The sequence below is a fragment of the Bicyclus anynana genome, chromosome 19 (assembly GCF_947172395.1).
Source record: "Bicyclus anynana chromosome 19, ilBicAnyn1.1, whole genome shotgun sequence".
In the NCBI taxonomy this organism is placed as follows: domain Eukaryota; kingdom Metazoa; phylum Arthropoda; class Insecta; order Lepidoptera; family Nymphalidae; genus Bicyclus; species Bicyclus anynana.
The window spans coordinates 13,530,920-13,537,317 of record NC_069101.1 but is presented as its reverse complement, the minus strand read 5'-3'; positions in this window follow the sequence as shown (position 1 = coordinate 13,537,317).

Here is a 6,398-nt window from a genome sequence, read left to right as displayed (position 1 = left end):
TCACTTACTGTCGTACTTTGTCTGGTAAATATAGTAAGTTAATATGTATCAATCAAGGAATTATATTAATACTTACTGAACTTTGATAATGTGAACTGTGAACATTGATATAGGTAAGTTATTTTATTTAAAACAGAATATTTTTTTTTTTGCTTTACAAAATAGTTTATCATCATCATCATTTGACGGCCTCCGTGGCGCAGTGGCATGCGCGGTGGATTTACAAAACGGAGGTCCTGGGTTCGATCCCCGGCTGGGCAGATTGAGATTTTCTTAATTTGTCCAGGTCTGGCTGGTGGAAGGCTTCGGCCGTGGCTAGTTACCACCCTACCGGCAAAGACGTACCGCCAAGCGATTTAGCGTTCCGGTACGATGCCGTGTAGAAACCGAAAGGGGTGGGGATTTTCATCCTCCTCCTAACAAGTTAGTCCGCTTCCATCTTCGACTGCATCATCACTTACCATCAGGTGAGATTGTAGTCAAGGGCTAACTTGTAAAGAATAAAAAAAAAAAAATCATAATTACAGTATGTTATGAATTGTAAATTAAAAAATAGTAGCTGACGCCCGCGACTTCGTCCGCGTGTCCATGTCGCAAACACCATGAATTTTTCGGGATAAAGGGCAGCCTATGTGTCAACCCCGGGTATTATCTATCTTCGTTTTAAATTTCAGCCAAATCGGTTCAGTAGTTGCGGCGTTAAAGAATAACAAACATTGAAAAATACATCCAAACAAACATCCATACAAACATTCGCGTTTGTAATATTAGTACTAATCGGACAAACCGTAACATATCTACTGTGCCGTAACATTCTTTAAGAACATAGTTACTGTCCAAAAGATTTTTGATCATTTTTAGGGTTCCGTAGACAACAAGGAACGCTTATAGTTTCGCCATTTTTTGTTTGTCCGCGGTCTGGCGCAGATACTATTACTACTAGAAGGTGTAACTTGGCATCAGTATATACATCTATACTTATAATAAATCTGTAGAGAGGTCAATTCTGTACATGAAACATATTTCCAAAATAACTATCAGGGGGTGATTAGTGGTCGATACTGATACCAAAAATGCAATCAGTAAAATTTTTGTCTGTCTGTCTGTCTGTCTGTCTGTCTGTCTGTCTGTCTGTATGTTCTTTATAGAAACAAAAACTACTCGACTTATTTTAACGAAACTTGGTACAATTATTCTTCATACTCCTGGGCAGGTTATAGTATACTTTTCATCACGCTACGATCAATAGGAGCAGAGCAGTGAAGGGAAACGTTGGGAAAACGGGGGAAGTTACTAAATTTTTTAAGCTTCCGTCGCGTGTGCAGTCTTAATGGGAAGGGTAGGGTAGTGTAGGGAAGGAGTAGGGTAGGGCAAGGTTGGGATAGGGTAGGGGTAGTTAAAAGTTTACATCTATCTTCACGCGGACGAAGTCGCGGGCGTCCGCTAGTTAAAAATATAAGCTAAGTTGTAAAATAAAATCTTGAAAAATATGTAAAGTAGGGATGATTTTTTTTGACTCGTTTACCTCATGGGGTATCGTTGGATGATTGGAAACTATTCTAGGACTAGGATCTGAAAACACAATTTTTCAATTTAGGGATCCGTTTAAATGAACGTTTTGAATGTTCATTTTTCTTAGTCAAGTGTCCTCCTCTACGGATACGTGAAAAAATTTACAGGAGTGGGATATACCTACTTAAAGAAAGAAATTTGCATATCTACTAATTCCGTTGTTAAATAAATAAATAAAGTTGCTATTAAGATAACTCAAAGTCTGTTCAAAACTGAAAATTTGCATGGTTAGGTATATATTTTAATCATGTCTATAAAATGGTAAAAAGAAAATTTAAAAAAAATACAGTTTTGAGAGGTGATTACATGTGGGTACTCAAAGTGCGGATGATTTTTTTCTCGTCTATCCCATAGTGTGTGACACATGTTTATCGCTATCGTTATTATTGCATTATAAAGTTTAACAGTGCCCATTCAATCTACGGAACCCTACACTGCGCAAGGCCCGACATGCACTTGGCCGGTTTATTTGTTTTTGATGGTCTGAGTGATCCGCGTATAGCCAGACTCTCCACGAGACAGTTACGATATAAAACAGCGTGTGTATCTTTGCACGTTACGATATCAATGTGCGAATGAACCCACGGAAACCCCTGTTTGTGTGAAACGAGAGATAAGTCATTTTTTGCTGTTATTTCGATCACGTTAAAGTCCATCTATTTTTAATTTGTTGATAACAGGGCATCTTTGTGTGAAGACTTCTGATGCAAATGTGCCTTAGAATTGAAAAGACCTAAGTTCGATTATCCTTGTTGTGCTAGCCATTGAATATCAAGTAAGCTCCAAAAATAATTAATTGAAGCCTTTAGGGCTAAAAATCTCACATTACACATATTTTTTTTTAATTCTTTAGCATCATTGACTACAATCTCATCTGATGGTAAGTGATGATGCAATCTAAGATGGAAGTGGGCTAACTTTTTTTTTATTTACAAATTAGCCCTTTACTACAATCTCACCTGATAGTAAGTGATGATGCAGTCTAAGCCTAGTTAGGAGGTGGATAAATCCACACCCCCTTTCGGCATGATGATTATGTCATATTCTACGACATTGGAACGGAACGCTAAATCGTTTGGCGGTACGTTTTTGTCTGTGGGGTGGTAACTAGCCACGGCCGAAGCCTCCCGCCAGCCAGACCTGGACCAATAAAAAAACCTCAATCGGCCCAGCCGGGAATCGAACCCAGGACCTCGTTATGTAAATCCAACGCGCACACCACTGCGCCACGGAGGCCGTCAAAAATAAAATAACTTGACTAGTAAAATAGATAGATTTGTAGGTACACCATTTTGTATTGAGGAGTTATAAAATGTCAACCTTGTAATAATAATAATAAACAAAATAAACTTAGCATGGTGAGAAATATTAGTTACTCATTAACTAAAAATTTAAAAATAAAATAAATAAAAAAATATTTTTAAGTTAAAGTTAGTGCTGAACTTTCTAACTTTTTACCTACATACTTGTTACCGAGAATTTCTTGAAAATATATAAATTCAGACTTAAATGTAAAAAAAAATAGTGACAAAAAATGATACAAACATTCAACTAAAATAATTTTATTTATTTACTAATATTGTTATGACTAAAAATAAATTAAGTTTACAAACTGTGGCAGATCATTTTACAAAAATTGTAGGTATGCCCTCAGAATATTTTAAGTACCTACATTTTTTAAAATCAATTGATGCCTTTAATTTACACATGTTTTTTTTCTTTGGCAAATACCTAATATAATACTTAATGATTAGCTTAAATGATGTTACAAATAATATTACAAATAAAAAACTAAAATGATGAGTGTTTTTACATAGCATGGGTATGGTGACAGTTTGTTTCACTCTTGAAAGTTTGCCACGATTCACGATAACAGTATGTATTATGAACGTCATAAGGCAACTGTCACTGTACCCATGCTATCTGGAAGACACTTTGATTGTAAAAAAGCTTGCACTCAACATACTAAGTTATACCTTAGACACAGATAGGGTTTTACAAATTTTGTAGCTTGTAATCTAAATTTTGTAGCTGCAGTTGGAATGTGTTTAAAAGCCAATTATTAGAAAATTAGTATTGAGTTTTTCACCAACTTCCAAGAAGTTGGAGGTACTAATTCTTTTAGTACTTCTTCTTGCTTCTTTTTTTGTGTAGATATGTTTGTTGATATTACGCTCAATCAAAATAATTTTTTACAAGATAACCTGCTATTTTGCAGAAGAGATAATTAAAAAAGCAAACCCTATCCTCAGTAATTTTTAAACAAAATTTTATTACATTAAAAAAAATTAAATATTAAAAAATATATATAGCTTTCAAATTAAATAATAATGCACTAAACTTTAGTAAAAAAAAATATTCAACTGATAAATAATAGTAGAAAATACATTTTCCAACTATGTAGGTATACCTCAATCCAACGCTGCTGGCAGAAGCAGTGACATGAGTACAAACTTTAGCAATATTACTGGCCACAGCTCTTTTAATGTATGATTTTAATGCATCAGTAGGCCTAGCTCATGTATAACAAAATATCTTGGTTGATTGATCAGTCGGCGGGATCAATTCCAATTGGTTTGGTGCTATTGATCAATTTGTGTACACGAGACAATGTTGTGGGTTGCATGTTAGACCTACTGGAGCCATAGTAAGAAGCATTAGTTTGACAGTCATGATAATTGTGACTTAGCAGGCGATGGAATGAGCTATGATCAAAGTATAACTATGTGATCAAATCATTGAAGAGATCTGCAGAAAATTCGCCACTTGGTGGACCAACATAATAGAGGTTACAGGTAACTGTTGGATGCTGGAGGCTTAAGAATGTGGTGTATGGAAAATCCATCCATCATCATCATTACCAGCCCATGGAAGGGATGTCCATCGGCTAATAATGATGATGATTATGTCATAATTAAATTGTGTACAACAAAATTATTGTCGTATTTGATGACAATAATAATAATTATTATGGATTTTTGTTTGCATTTACAGTTGCATCAGCTTTAAGTAGGTAAGACAAATAAGGAACTGGTTACAAATATAGAATCAAGGATGTTCCATATATATGATTTCTGAAATGTTAGGTAAGTACATCAGAATCAAACATTTGGATATTAAAGTTTGATACCAACAAATTAAACTTTACTCTTTACAATATAATAAATTATATGTTGAAACCCATCTTCCTCATGCAAGCTTTGTGTTCTTCGATCAGTGCCCCACAGTTTTCTTCTCCGTTCTCAATAATACTGTAAAAACAATCTATGATATAGTTTTTTACCAGATGTTTCTTCAAGACACATGCAAATTAACAACCATAAGGTAAAGCCAGTAGGCATTAACAAACAACAGCACAATTCTCAGACAAAAAATATTTTTGAACATTACTATGAACAATATATTGTATGGGTGTTGATTGAATCATTCCGATCATATCAATCAATCATTTAATGAGATTAATGATAAGCAATATAAGAATGTGCTTGATTATTCGAATCTTTACTCATTTTAGTGATTATTACGTAATGTTAAAAGTAATATCTGCGGGAAAATTAAAAAATAACCTCACCATGCATCGCGCGCTCTTTTTGTCTCCGGACATGCACAGCACGGTTTTAGCTTAGGTTTTTCACCAGTAGCTTGTGCCACCGGCTCGGGCACTTTCGTATCTACAGCTTTTGCACTTGCATTACCCATTTTGAATCCTTTTTTCCAATTAAATTACGACGCAAAATAAACTTAACCTTCGGCTGAAAATTCAAATTTTCTCGACTAATTCGACTTTGACACTGACAAGTGACAGTAAGCAAAAGTGACATTGACTATTTGTGATGACATTTACTGTATCGTCTAAAAAGAATAAAAATTATGCAACTAAAGACTTGTGTGTCCGATTCAAATCGATTTAAATACGTTAGATTTATACAAACGTTTTTAGGGTTCCGTAAGGCGTAGTCAAGAAGGAACAGGTTCGTCATGTCCGTCTGTAGCTTAGCTCAGAGACTATTACTATGAGAAAGCTAATATTTAGCATGAGTACTTAAAAATACCTACAAAGTCGTAAAATATAGCCTTGAAAAATATATTTTCATGGTAAGTTAGTATATCCCATAAACCCAAAGGATGATTTTTTTACTCATTTATCTATTAATGTGAGGTATTGTTGTAAATAGCTCATCAAAAATGTTGTGGATGTGAGTTACGACCGCACCATTTTATAATCAAGGAATCCATTTATGAATTATTATGGTATGGTATAGATGATTCAGAATGAGTTTTTCCAAGCAGCGTGGTGAAGCCGATGAAACCCATAAAAATAACAAACGTCACGCATCTCCTTGACATTCTTAAATAAAAACTTTTTTCATAATTTTAAATAATTTCAACATTTAACACTAACAATAATTACGTAAATTAATAAATAATCAATAATTACAAATAAATATTATAAAGCTGAAGAGTTTGTTTGTTTTATTAAACGCGCTAATCTCAGGAACTACTAATCCGATTTAAAAAATTCTTTCTGTGTTAGATAACCCATTTATCGAGGAAGGCTTGAGGCTATACATTATTCCCGTATTTCTGCGGGAACCGGAATCACGCGGGTAAAACCGCGCGGTGTCAGCTAGTTACCAATAAAAAAATACTCCACCTTATTTCTTTAGTTTTTGTGTACAGTTTTAAAAATTTTTGAAAACATAAGACGCCATTATTCTTGAATAATATTGAAGATTACTGATGCGACACTTCATAACGTACCTACTGACTCGAGAAAGTATTCGTTCGAAAGTATCTGTTATTATTTAATCTGTGGGTTTGAAATG